General features: G+C 39.1%; 1 protein-coding gene across 6 annotated transcripts in view; it reads right to left on the reverse strand.

The window, feature by feature from the left end:
* The window catches only part of ARHGEF9 (Cdc42 guanine nucleotide exchange factor 9), a 456,021-nt gene that overhangs the window by 275,583 nt on the left and 165,273 nt on the right, over positions 1 to 15,165 (reverse strand). The gene's annotated exons all lie outside the window — the stretch shown is intronic.

Here is a 15,165-nt window from a genome sequence, read left to right on the forward strand (position 1 = left end):
CAGCTGATACACGTAAGGGGTGATCCCTCTGAAGGAGCATTTACATTTTCTAAGGGTAGTAAAGACCTAAAAAGTGCCCTCAAGGCACCCCAAAGAAACTATGTGACAGTTGATTCTAAGACCAAGTGAAATGTAGGGGGTTGAAGGGATCTTTGACTCTATTATTTTAGCAAAAGAGGAACATGATTGAGAAGCAGAAAATGGGAGTTCTAGTCCTGGCTGAGCAACAAACTCACTTTGTAACTTCAGAGAAGTCACTTAACTCCACAGGGCCTGTAAATTGGCTCTGAATATTTACTCTTCCCATCTCACTGAGGCATCTTGGTGAACTTAGAAGAAATAAAATTGGATGGTGTTAAAGGTTATCTTCATCAAGCTTTGGTACAGTTAAATTTCTATTCATACTGTGAGAAGCATTCCAGGATTGTATCAACCCCCTTCCCAGAACTCATTTTGTCTTTTGCCCCTCCCTCACCCTCTCTCCACATTCCCTCTTCTTCTCTCCTCTCTTTTCTTCTTCCTCCTCCTCTTCTCCCTTCTCTCTCTCTTATATGCACTGTCCCTAGGATGATACCACACATATTCTTAGCTGTTTACAGACAGCTGTTCTTCCTATGCCCTGACTTCCACTTTCTCCCCAGGTTCAACATCCCTTGACCCTTTTCTTCTTTTCCCTTTTCATTCCTCATCTACAGTTTCAGTCTTATGGGAATTTAGGCAAGTGATTTTAACTTGCAATGACTTTCTAGCTTATACTCACAGTTCTTCCAGATACTGGAGGACCCACAGCCCCTCCAGTCTAGATACCCTTCAATGAAGACTCGGCAGAAATAAGGTCTGGCAGACCTGCTGACAGCAATCTCCAATATGAGGGACATTGTCAAATGTCCTTGTTTTCCTTATCAATGTGCTATGGTCCTGTTACTTAAGCATTTAGTTCAATCTTCCTTTCTTCCTTTCTTTCTTTCCCTCTCTCTCTTTCTTTCTTTTCCTCTTAGGAAGAGCACTGGGTTGGGAGTCAGAAGACTGCTTGCTAATGCCTGGCTCTCTGCCTTTCATTAAAATGTCTGCCCCAGAAACTCTCACATTTGATAACTTTCCCTACTTCCTCCTTTCTTTCTTGTCAAATGAGTGATTGGTGCATTTCATTCTTCACCTTTCCTTACATTGAGTAATGATCCATATCACATGCTCAGAGTACTCAGGAAAATAAAACACAAACTCTGACCTTGAGGATATATTTATGTACTTGAACAAACATTTTTGACCTTAAAGACAAAGTTCCTGAGCTTAAGGAGCAACCAATGTGATAGGAGAGGCTAAGGATCTGTGTTCTGAAGGACATCACACCAAACTTGAAGTTAAAAACTTTGTCTGCATTTCTCCACTCTGTCATTTACAGTCTGTGTGTTGTTTGATTATTCATTTTAACCTCTTTGAGCCTCAGTTTATTCATTTAGAAAACAGTATTAACAGTATTAACAGTCTACAGTATAACCCACCAATGTTGTTGTGAGGCTTACATAAATTCAATCATGTTGCTAAACATTTTAAACCAGGGATTCTCAGTACAGGCTGTACATCTTTGAATCACCTGGGAGGATTTTAAAAATCCCCAGGCCCAACCCCAGACCAGTGATATCAGAACCTCTAGGTGTGGAAACCAGACATAAGTAGTTTATAAAGATCCTTAGTTGATTTCAGGTGCAGCCGAGATTGAACCACTTGGTTAAACATCAAGCATCTATGAATAATACCATCCCCACTGACTGAGCAGTAGATGAAGTGGCAGGTGTGTATCTGGCAATCTCTCTTAAAGATATATCATTAAGATATCACATGTAAGCAATGACAACATGTGGAGATGTCATAAGACCTATACAAATAAAAATTATCTAGAACATAAAGAAAGAAATTGTTGATTCCAACTGAGGAGTCAAGAAAATCTTCAGGGAAGAGGTAGCATTTCAGTTGGACATAGAAGCATGATAGAATTCACGAAACAGAAACAGGAGATAATAGGGAATGGTTAGTTCAGGCAGAAGAAATGTCAAAATCAAAGCCTAAACTATGTGCCAGATATTGTTTTAAGTGCCTAACATATGCCTAACTCTTACAGCAATAAAATATATCCTTTTACACTTGAGTAAACAGACCTGAGAAGTTAATTTAGGGTCACAGACCCAGGAAGTAGCCAAACTGAATAGTTGATTAAGCAGGCAGTCCATACTCTGATCATAATGTTCTACAGTTGCTCTAACATGAGCAGTGCTCTGTCTTGTGAAGATTAAGGACTAGATGATGATGATGAGAGGGATGAGAGATGAGGCAGAGAAATAACTAAGTAGAATCATCAGCCTAGGATATAATGGAGGTCTGAACCATAATACTAAGTATTTGATTTATTTTTTATGGCTTGGAGGTGTTTGTCCTTTCTGCAAAGGAAAGGAAAAGAAAATGAGTTTGTGCTTCATTAGGAAGGGTTTGAGTTAACTCTAAGAAAAGAATGCCCAGTAGTGAAGGTTGTTAAAAAAAAGGGAAACAGAACTGGAGGGAAGGAAATTGGAGGAATCTCTTAGGAAAGGTAGGGGATGAAGATGACCTCCTAAGGTCTGTCAAAGAATTTTCAGATCACCTAAGCTCAATTAATAGCCCACTTTGGCCCTTGAAACATGATAGAAATCTAAGATTGACAGAAATCAATAGATAAACCAATCTTTGCGATCAGAATCTGAACTTACCAATCAATCACTAGGTAATCTCCAGGCAGAAAGGATGTTTTTAGGAAGGCTGAGAATGCTCTTCTTCCCTTCTATCAATACAAAGAGCAAGAGCACCAAAGGCCAACCTCTTCCTTCAGGGTGATTTCCCAGAATTCTCCTCCATACTTTCTCTTACCTCCTATCTTCTCTTTCTTCTAGACTCCATTGGCAGTGAGCCCAGGATGCTCCTCCTAGGAGACAAGGCACTCTCTCACCCTTTCAGTTCCACCAATTCATACACATACCCCTCCTGTTTTAAGCCAAATGATTCCTTTCCTTTCCTATCTTGTAGGAGCTACCTTGCCCACCTTATTTGAAATTTTCTAAGACAAGTGAGGACACTCATCCCTGCCTTTTATTCCAAATGAGGCTTTTCTAAACTTTGGTATAGGAATACTGGGCTATAGTTGGAGCCAGAGACCCCTAGGACTCTAAGGAGAAATTCTTCTTGAAACAGAAAAAGTAGCCAGTTCTTCCCACTGGTCTTCCTGACCTGTTCATTAAATACTTCCTCCAGGGGCCTAGTAGGATGTAGTATAGGGCAAAGAGTACTGGCTAGGGAGTCAGAAGATCTGGCCTTGATAGATTTCCCAGCCCCTGTTAGCTTTGCCCTTGTCTGAATCTGCATCTCCCATCTGTAAAGAAATAAGACAATAATATAAAAATAGAGAGCCACTGACCATTAAGTGCTTCTGAATGTGATGACATTTAACTGCTTGTGAAACAATCTTGCCAAAAAATGAATCTGAATCTGATCAAGGCCTCTAGATGTCTCTTATTTGCAGGAAATAGAATAGTGGGGAACATTGAAGTCTACCACAAAGATGTGGTCAGTGAAACACAGACCAGGTAGGGGAGAGCACTATAGGACAAATCAAGCAGTTCAGGCTTGTTCAATAAATACACTGAGAGAAAGAGAAGGAGGGATGGAGAGAAAGAGAAAGAGAATATAAATTCAACAGAAACTTATCAGACATGTCAGTCATTTTTTAATATATGGACTTATTAGGATCTGTATGGGAATACAACTGTTTAAAAATAACATTTGTGAGATATCAAGGAAATCTGGACATTGATTGAATACTAGATGCTATTAAGGGATTATTCTTAGTATATTTCTAGGTTTGATAATGGTATTAGTTATAATGTTTAGAATCCTTGTAATTTAGAGAGATATGATGTCCAAGATTTGCTTCAAAATAATAAAGAGAATTTTGGTGAAGGATGAGATGAAGGAACAGATAAATTACTAATTGCAAAAGCCATATAATGGGTATAGGGGGGTCATTATACTGTTTTCTCTACTTTTATAGATGTTTCAAAGTTCTCATAATAAATGAAAATGTTTTTAAAAAGGGGAGTATAGGTTAGTGCAATCATTTTAAGGAGCCTTGGTACTGCAGTAGTAAAGAATCTACTTGTCAATGCAGAAGACATAGGCGACATGGGTTGAATCCTGGGTCAGGAAGATCTTCTGGAGAAGGAAATGGCAACCTGCTCCAGTATTCTTACCTGGAGAATCTCATGGACAGAGCAGCCTAGTGGGCTACAATTCATGGGGTCGCAAAGAGTCAGATATGACTGAGTGACTGAACAGAGCAGAGAGAGTTCTGAGGGCACACCTTGGAGACTACTGTTAGGTGAAATAATGCATATATCAAGGTGGGGGCATTTAAAACCCTTCCATGCTTTAACCTCAGCAATGCTATTTTGGTATATTTTTTGTATACCTTAACATTCTATAGCAACCCAGGCCTACTTGAGTTTGGCTTAAGGATAGACCAAGCCACTTACATTTTAGACTGATGGAGATCTACTTTTGAACACATATAAAAGCAGAGAAATAGTACAAAGAGTGGATTTCCCAGCCCCTAGCCTTAGACTGTTTCATGGCTTGGGAGCCCCTGACACTGTTGTGACTTGAATAATTTGTCTCCAGGACTTTTACCCTAGTACTAGGAACAGACTGTAGTGTAAGATATATAATTTTTTTTTAGTTTGCCTCAGAGAGCTGTCCCTCCTTGCCAGGCCTTCCTTTATACCTCACTAAATAAGGTACACCACACCTCCAACCCAAATAACTTATACCACAGAGGCCTATATCCCCCACCTCGCACCCCTGGTAGTTGCCCAGGTCCAATCATCACAGTGGTATTTACAATGTTTTTCACATGTAGTAAAATAAAAAGCTTTAATTTCTAAGAATAAGAGAGCTGGAAAAACTTTGGGGAAGTTCAGGGGTCATAGTTTTATACAAGGCCTTCCCTGACTGGGTAACAAAGGACTGGGAGACTTGGAGTGCACTCTTCTGTGAACTCCACCAAATAAATTCACCATATTGTTAAATATGGGTCTCTTGGCCACAAGGGTACAGCTGTGGATCCTAAACTGGGAGAACTTTTAGGAGACTGGGTAGGGCAGAAAGCCTCTCAGAGAGCGGGACTCTGTTAGAGTATCTCTCTCATTTGTCAACTTCACAGTCTTCTCCTATCCTATTACAGCCATAAATCAGAAACAGAAACAGCTCTGAGAATTCTATAATTCCTAAAGGAGCAGCTTCAGTAATTTTCTGGTTCCTGAGAGTCAGGAAATCATAAAGGAGACAGGATGCTGGGTGATTCCTGTCCACAAACTGTCTCTGAACTATACCCCAACTTTCTGAGAAACAAATCCTTGCCTATGGTGAATTATGTGGCTTTTATCCCTGCTTCCAACCCTAGATCTGGGCTTCATGCATCAATCTTCTATAAAATCCAACAAGCATGGTGCCATCTTTAGAACAAAAAGTTTTCACCTTTTTTAGTTTTGCTGAATGTCTAGTTAGTAGGTATATCTCCCTACTCATTCCTATCCCAGTCCCTTCTTATTCCCAGGACTAGATGCTTTCCAAACAGATTGGGTTGGGAGAGCCTGACAGGGCAACACCCCAGTGTGTCAGGATATAATAAGATGAGAGGTTCTGTTTTTCAGTCCTTGGGGCTCTTTTTCAAGCCCTCTCCTATCTCATCTGGTAGAGGCAAAGGAGTACAAAATCCAGCCCACCTCCAAGTGTCAGATACTCAGGCTCCTGTGCAGAAGGAATATCTTTTGCCAGCTTCCCTCCTTCCTGGGACCCATGCAGCTGCTGGGACTTTCTGGATACAGAGTCCACTTTCCGGGTAAATAAAATCCACAAATAATCTAAAACCTTCAGCTACTACTGTATTATTGGAACCCTCTCTCCAACTAAAATTTTTGGTTATGGAAATTTTCAAACTCATACATGCACATAAATAGAGTCATATAATGAATCCCTATGTATCTATCACTCAGCTTCAATAGTTAGCAAACCAGTCACTCTTATTTCATCCAAATCCTTCCGACACACATTCTTTCCAGAATATTGTAAAGCAAAACCCAAATATACCATCATATCATTTTATTCATAAATAATTCAGACTATATTTTTAATATATTTTTTGTATAATCAGAGATGAATGAAAGATACAGAAGGCCCCTTTACAGATTCAGCAGTTTTGCTTTCACTTCTGCCTCTGATACACACTCTAATTTTGGAAAAGTTTCTTTCTGTAGACCTAAATTTTCTCATCTGTATAATGGTGTAGGAGAGGTAGAGTGGTGTGTATGTGTTAGGAATAGTGGTGCACCAAATTAGTGTTTCTCAAGCTTTAAAGTACATATGACCTCCCTGTTAAAATGGAAATTTTGACTTAATAGGTCTGAAGTGGAGTCTGGGGTTCTATATTTCTAATAAATTCCCAGGTCCATTGAGTAACAAGGTTGACTTATCTCAGAGACCTCCCAGTTCTGCAATTGCACAAGTCCAAAATTCCTGATAATTTTATCTATTTCTCTATCCCCAGATGGGAGGCATGCTTTAATATGCCCCAGACAAAGTGCTCCAATTTTAAAATCTTCAAGGGAAGGTTTTTGTATACCCCTAATCATTAGTTTCAAGCATTGATATCCTGAAATCAGCTAGTACTAGCTTTCAAGAACTGATTGTCAATTTCTCAGGATCTTTGCAAGTTGTTAAACGTAGCCATCATTTAAAATTGAATTAATATCCATGTTCATAGCAGCATTATGCACAATAGCTAAGAGGTGGAAGCAACTCAAACATTTATGAATGAATGAATAAACAAGCTTTGTTATATTCATACAATGGAATATTATTAAGCCTTTAAAAAGGGAAATACATTCTACATATGCTATAACATGTCTGTAAGGACATTGTGCCAAGTAAAATGTGCTTCCCAGGTGGTGCAGTGGTAAAGAATCTGCCTGCAGGTGATGCAAGAGGTGCGAGTTTGATCCCTGGGTAAAGACGATCAGCTGGAGCAGGAAATGGCAACCTGCTCCAGTAATCTTGCCTGGAAAAATTCCATGGACAGAGGAGCCTGGTGGGGCTACAGTCAATGGGAATGCAGAGTCAGACACGACTGAGCACACACACATGCCAAATAAAATAAGCCAGTCACAAAAAGATAAACACTGCATGTAAGATTTTACCTACATTGGTATCCAAAGTAATCAAATTTGAAACAAAAAGTTAAATGGTGGTTGCTAGTGGCTGGCAGAGGAGGAATTAGAAAGTTGGATAATCAGACTAAAGTTTCAGTTCAAGATGAAAAAGTCCCGAAGATCTGTTTCACAACAATGTGAATATACTTAATCCTGTGTTTTTTTATCATGATTCAAAATGAAAAATAAAATGTAATTAGATTATATAAACCTGGAGTTAAATAAATGATATTATAAACAAGGTAATAAGTACTCAAAAGTCATCACTTCTAAGAATTTTTTTTACCATATTTCACTATTTATGTATAATATTATTGCTACATTATACACATATATAATATATAATTAATATCTCTACTATAGTATATGCATCATAGAAATACTACATAATATACTCTTCTGCACATCTCTTCCTAAATTCGCATTTAATGACATGGAGTTGGTAGTCTGAAATCGGTGAATGCTACAAATTAGGTCTCACTCGTCCTACCCTCTATCCCAATGGAGGGCTGGTTGTTAAACGTCTACCAACAGACCACTGGTTCTAGGGCCTAGCAAACCTTCATTATCAGTAATTCCTTCCACTAGAACTACCCCCAAATACCTACTTTTTTATTTCAGTATTTCTTTTCCAGTATTGAGGAAGACATCAAGTATCAGGTAAAGAATCGCACTAAATAAGCCTCCCAGCTACTGTACAGACAGGAAGTATGGAAGAAGTTTCAGTTCAGTTCAGTTCAGTCCCTCAGTCCTGTCCAACTCTTTGTGACACCATGGACTGCAGCACGCCAGGTCTCCTTGTCCATTGCAAACTCTTGGAGTTTACTCAAACTCATGTCCATTGAGTTGGTAATGCCATCCAACCATCTCATCCTCTACCATCCCCTTCTCCCCGAGCCTTCAATCTTTCCCAGCATCAAGGTCTTTAAAAATGAGTCAGTTCTTCACAGCAGGTGGCCAAAGTATTGGAGCTTCATCTTTAGCATCAGTCTTTCCAATGAATATTCAGGACTGATTTCCTTTAGGAAGGACTGGTTGGATCTCTTTGCAGTCCAAGGGACTCTCAAGAGTCTTCTCCAAAGACAAAGTTCCAAAAGCATCAATTCTTCGGCACTCAGGTTTCTTCACAGTTCAACTCTCACATCCATATGTGACTACTGGAAAAACCATAGGTTTGACTAGATGCACCTTTGTTGGCAAAGTAATGTCTCTACATTTTAATATGCTATCTAGGTTGGTCATAACTTTTCTTCCAAGGAGTAGGTGTCTTTTAATTTCATGGCTACAGTCACCATCTGCAGTGATTTTGGAGCCAAAAATACATAAATAAATAAATAGTCTGTCACTGTTTCCATTGTTCCCAATCTATTTGCCATGAAGTGATGAGACCAGATGCCATGATCTTAGTTTTCTGAATGTTGAGTTTTAAGCCAACTTTTTCACTCTCCTCTTTCACTTTCATCAAGAGGCTCTTTAGTTCTTCTTTGCTTTCTGCCATAAGGGTGGTGTCATCTACATACCTGAGGTTATTGATATTTCTCCTGGCAATCTTGATTTCAGCTTGTGCTTCATCCAGCCCAGTGATTCTCATGATTCACTCTGCATATAAGTTAAATAAGCAGAGTGACAGTATACAGCCTTAACGTACTCCTTTTCCTATTTGGAACCAGTCTGTTGTTCCATGTCCAGTTCTAACTGCTGCTTCCTGATCTGCATACAGATTTCTCAAGAGGCAGATTAGGTGGTCTGGTATTCCCATCTCTTTCAGAATTTTCCACAGTTTCTTGTGGTCCACACAGTCAAAGGCTTTGGCATAATCAATAAAGCAGAAGCAGATGTTTTTCTAGAACTCTCTTGCTTTTTCGATGATCCAACAGATGTTGGCAATTTGATCTCTGCTTTCTCTTCTTTTTCTAAATCGAGCTTGAACATCTAGAATATTACAGATCATGTCCTGTTGAAGCCTGGCTTGGAGAATTTTGAACATTTTACTAAGGTAACTAGCGTGTGAGATGAGTGAAATTGTGCAGTACTTTGAGCATTATTTGGCATTGCCTTTCTTTAGGATTGGAATGAAAATTGACATTTTCCAGTCCTGTGGCCACTGCTGAGTTTTCCAAATTTGCTGGCATATCGAGTATGGCACTTTCACAGCATCATCTTTTAGGATTTGAAATAGCTCAACTGGAATTCCATCACTTCCACTAGCTTTGTTTGTAGTGATGCTTCCTAAGGCACACTTGACTTTGCATTCCAGGATGTCTGGCTCTAGGTTGGTGATCACACCATCATGATTATCTGGGTTGGGAAGATCTTTTTTGTATAGTTCTTCTGTGTATTCTTGCCACCTCTTCTTAATATCTTCCACTTCTGTTAGGTGCATAACATTTCTGTCCTTTATTGTGCCCATCTTTGTATGAAATATTCCCTTGGTATCTCTAATTTTCTTGATCTCTAGTCTTTGCAATTCTATTGTTTTCCTCTATTTCCTTGCATTGATCACCGAGGAAGGCTTTCTTATCTCTCCTTGCTATTCTTTGGAACTCTGCATTTAAATGGGTATATCTTTCCTTTTCTTCTTTGCCTTTCACTTCTCTTCTATTCACAACTATTTTGAAGGCCTCCTCAGACAACCATTTTGCCTTTTTGCACTTATGTTCCTTGGCGATGGTCCTGATCCCTGCCTGCTGTACAATGTCACGAAACTCTGTCCATAGTTCTTCAGGCACTTTATCAGGTGTAATCCCTTGAATCTGTCACTTCTACAGTATAATTGTAAGGGATGTGATTTAGGTCACACCTGAATGGTCTATTGGTTTTCCCTACTTTCTTCAATTTAAGTCTGAATTTGGCAATAAGGAGTTCATGGTCTGTGCCACAGTCAGCTCCCAGTCTTGTTTTTGCTGACTGTTTACAACTTCTTCATCACTGGCTGCAAAGAATATAATCAATCTGATTTCAGTATTGGTCATCTGGTGATATCCATGTGTAGAGTCTTCTCTTGGGTTATTGGTTCAGAACTACTCATTATGCAATAAATATTAATTGTAGAGTATCTTTATGAGCTAGACTCTGAAACACTTGTTAAGAATTTAGATAATCCAGGCATGATATAATTTACCTCTGACCAATAATATGGAATTGGCCAAATTTTTTTTGAGACTTCTATGAAACCATTTTCTGCAAAGGTGGTTTCATCTTTGCTTGCAAAGAAGGGCACTGGATCAAGAGACTAGGGATAATTAGGGGGTTTAATGGAACAGTGGGATATTAAGCAAATGATTTCACCTCTCTGTGCCTCAGTTTCCTCATGTGTAACATGGAGGTAGCAGTATAATTATCACTGTGATAGCTGATGCTACATAATCTCATGTATGTGCCAGGCACTGTTCTAAATTCTTTACATATATTCCCTCATTTAATCTTCACAACAATGCTAGGAAGTAATTTCTATTCATTTTACTGATGAGGAAACTGAGGCACAGACAGAGGAAATAGTGTGCCCAAGGCTGGATGAATCACAAACTGGAATCAAGATTGCTGGGAGAAATATCAATAACCTCAGATATGCAGATGACACCACCCTTATGGCAGAAAGTGAAGAACTAAAGAGTCTCTTGATGAAGGTGAAAGAGGAGAGTGAAAAAGCTGGATTAAAACTCAACATTCAAAAAACGAAGTTCATGGCATCTGGTCCCATCACTTCATGGCAAATAGATGGGGAAACAATGGAAACAGTGACAGACCTTATTTATTTATTTATTTGTTTTTGGCTCCAAAATCACTGCAGATGGTGACTGCAGCCATGAAATTAAAAGATGCTTGTTCCTTGGAAGAAAAGCTATGACAAACTTAAACAGTATATTAAAAAGCAGACAACACTTTGCTGACAAAGGTCTGTCCAGTCAAAGCTATGGTTTTTCCAGTAGTCATGTACAGATGTGAGAGAGTTGGACAATAAAAAAGGCTGAGCACTGAATAATTGATACCTTTGAACTTTGATGCTGGAGAAGACTCTTGAGAGCCACTTGGACAGCAAGGATATCAAGCCAACCAATCCTAAAGGAAATCAGTCCTTAAAATTCATTGGGAGGACTGATGCTGAAGCTAAAGTTCCAATACTTTGGCCACCTGATGGGAAGAACTGACATTGGAAAAGACCTTGATGCTAGGAATGATTGAAGGCAGGAAGAGAAGAGGACAATAGAGGATGAAATGGTTGGATGGCATCACAGACTCAATAGACATGAGTTTGAGCAAACTCCAGGAAATAGAGAAGGACAGGGAAGCCTGGCATACTGCAGTCCATGGGGTCACAAACAGTCGGACACAACTGAGCAACTGAACAGCAATTAAAGCAACAACAAGGTTACAACAGTCAGTTAGTAAGTGAATGGCGTTTAGTAGATGACCTCCTAGTTCAGAGCCATTCAATTCTATTCTGTAAAGCCATTTCCAGTTTGAATCTGGAAGCCCTGCTTAGGCCTCAAGGCCATACCTGAGAGAGTCAGTTCTTAGGTATGTTGATAAGAAGTCCGGGGTGCACAAGGAGGAGAAAGGGACCTGGGGCTTTCAAGGAGTGGATAAGGGTCTGAGGTTCTCAAAGAGGAGAAAAAGACAAACATGTTTTCTACATTCCTTAGTCTCAGTCACATAATTTTTTTTTTTCCGCTTAAAGCCCAGAACTAATCATTACACAACAAAAAACCCATCTTAAACTCTGTACTAAGGATTATATAACAACAAAGTATCCTGCTTGAGGACATGTTTCTCCTATTTAAGAACCTGCTGACTAATTCTTTTATCTTAAAATATATATTGACGGAATGGGTCTGGTTTGGTTAAGTTCATTTCTATCGCTTAGTCATGTCTGACTCTTTGCGACCCCATGGACTGCAGCACATCATGCTTCCCTGTCCATCACCAACTCCCAGGGCTTGCTCAAACTCATGTCCATCGACACAGAAATGCCATCCAATGATCTCATCCTTTGTTGTTACCTTCTCCTCCTGCTTTCAGTTTTTCCTAACATCAGGGTCTTTTCCAATGACTCAGTTCTTCGCATCAGGTGGCCAAAAAAATTGGAGTTTCAGCTTTAGCACCAATCCTTCCAATGAATAGTCATGACTGATTTCCTTTAGGATTGACTGGTTTGATCTCCTTGCAGTCTAAGGGACTCTCAAGAGTCTTCTCCAACACCACAGTTCAAAAGCATCAATTCTTCATTTTTCAGGTTTCCTTATGGCTCAACTCTAATATCCATACATGAATACTGGAAAAGCCATAGCTTTGATTAGAGGGACATTTGTTGGCAAAGTAATGTCTGTGCTTTTTAATATGCTGTCTGGGTTTGTCTTAGCTTTTCTTCCAAGGAGCAAGTATCTTTTAATTTCATGGCTGCAGTCACCATCTGTAGTGATTTTGGAGCCCAAGAAAATAAAGTCTGCTACTGTTTCCATTGTTTCCCCATCTATTTGCCATGAAGTGATGGGACTAGATGCCATTATCTTAGTTTTTTGAATGTTGAGTTTAAGCCAGCTTTTTCACTCTCCTCTTTCACTTTCATCAAAAGGCTCTTTAGTTCTTCTTCACTTTCTACCAAAAGTGTGGGGCGATCTGCATATCTGTGGTTATTGATATTTCTCCCAGCAATCTTGATTCCTGCTTGTAATTCATTGAGCCCGGCATTTCACATGATGTACTCTGCATATAAGTTAAATAAGCAGGGTGACGATACACAGCCTTGACATACTCCTTCCCCAATTTGGAATCAGTCCATTTTTCCATGTCTGGTTCTAACTGTTGCTTCTTGACCTGCACAGACAGGTTTCTAAGCAGGCAGGTAAGGTGGTATGTTATTCCCACCTCTTTAAGAATTTTCCAGTTTGTTGTGATCCACATAGTCAAAGGGTTTGACATAGTCAATAAAGCAGAAGTAGATATTTTTCAGGAAATCTCTTGCTTTTTCTATGATCCAAAGGATGTTGACAATTTGATCTCTGGTTTCTCTTTCTTTTCTAAATCCAGCTTGAACATCTGGAAGCTCTTGGTTCATATACTGTTGAAGTTTCATTTGGAGAATTTTGAGCATTACTTTGCCAGTGTATGAGATGAGTGCAATTGTGTGGTAGTTTGAACATTTTTGGCATTGCTTTTCTTTGAGATTGGAATGAAAACTGACCTTTTCCAGTCCTGTGGTCACTGGTGAGTTTTCCAAATTTGCTGGCATATTAAGTGCAGCACTTTCACAGCATCATCTTTTAGGATTTGAAATAGCTCCACTGGAATTCCATCACCTCCATTAGCTTTGTTCAAACTGATGCTTCTTAAGGGCCATCTGACTTTGGACTCCAGGATGTCTGAGTCTAGGTGAGTGATCACACCATCATGGTTATCTGAGTCATGAAGATCTTTTTTGTATAGTTTTGTGTGTTCTTGCCATCTCTTCTTCACATATTCTGCTTCTGTTAGGTGCATACCATTTCTGTACTTTACTGTGCCCATATTTGCATGAAATATTCCCTTGATATCTCTAATTTTCTTGAAGTGATCTCTAGTCTTTCCCATTCTATTATTTTCATCTATTTCTTTGGATTTATCACTGAGGAAGGCTTTCTTATCTCTCTTTGCTATTCTTTGGAACTCTGCATTCAGATGGGTATATCTTTCCTTTTCTCCTTTGCCTTTCATTTCTCTCTCTCTCTCTCTCTCTCTCTCTCTCTCTCTCTCTCTCTCTCTCTCTTTTTTTCCAGCTATTTGTAAGGCCTCCTCAGACAACCATTTTGCTTTTTTGCATTTCTTTTTCATGGGGATGGTCTTGATCACTGGTAAAACTTTTCTATTTTTAGTTTTAATCCCATTATCTTAAAATGTAAAATGTGGAAGTGGATCTGGTCAGACCTTTACAACCTTGAGACATTCTTTTGATTTACTGTAATAACCAACTGAAGAAGTATATAGATCCCTTGCTAAGACTAGTGAGGGGGCACTCCCCATCCCCATTCTGATGTCTATGTCAGAAACTTTCTCTGTCCCTTTTTATAGTTTAATAAACTCTTCTACACAAAAGCTCTTGAGTATCAATCCTGGTTCTGAAGTGAAATCTTCCAAAATCACGAATCTGACATTGTTCATGTAAGCTATCATACCCTTCTGTTTAAACCTGAGTCAGAAGGCAGGACCTCAGAGATCTGAGAAGCAGTAAGGGTAGATTTGAATCTACTAGAACCTGGGAAATGCAGCCACGGCCCTCTGTTCAATTTACAGCAAGGAATCCAGCGGGCATAACATTTGGTGGTAAGTCTCCCTCCATATAGTTATAGTTCAAGAACAAAAAAATAAAGGCAACCTAGGTTCTAGTATGCTCTATCGAATGTTTTATTTGAGATGCTTTAGTGCTGATGTTTGAAGTTGAATGGGTTTAGAGGACTTGTTCTATATTTTATCTTGATAGAAGTTATTTGTTCTCTGGGTTTAAGATATTTTTGTGCATTTCCCTTGGCCCTTGGAAGCCTCAAGGGACAAAGTGACAGATGTGTCTAATCCAAATCTAAAGTGGATCCCCTTTTTTACTGAAGGAAAAAAAATGATACAAAATTGCTCGCCAGGACTCTTGGTGTTAGTTGGCTAATTGAGCTCCATCCTATCCTTCTCTATTGAGAACATCTTCTTCTTTTGATCTCTTGCTTTTTTGCCTCTGATCTGAAAGTTATTTCCAAGCATGCCCCAGTAACCTAGAGAGCCACCCTAATGTTCATTTAAAAGCCATTTTTCATTAGTTCTTCTGCCAAAATGACCCATGGATAGTATTAGGTCCACATGTAATAATAACAAAAATATCAAATTCAAAAGTTTAAAAATAAGCTTCTTCCTACAGTCA

Source organism: Ovis aries, chromosome X (genome assembly GCF_016772045.2).
Source record: "Ovis aries strain OAR_USU_Benz2616 breed Rambouillet chromosome X, ARS-UI_Ramb_v3.0, whole genome shotgun sequence".
In the NCBI taxonomy this organism is placed as follows: Eukaryota; Metazoa; Chordata; class Mammalia; order Artiodactyla; family Bovidae; genus Ovis; species Ovis aries.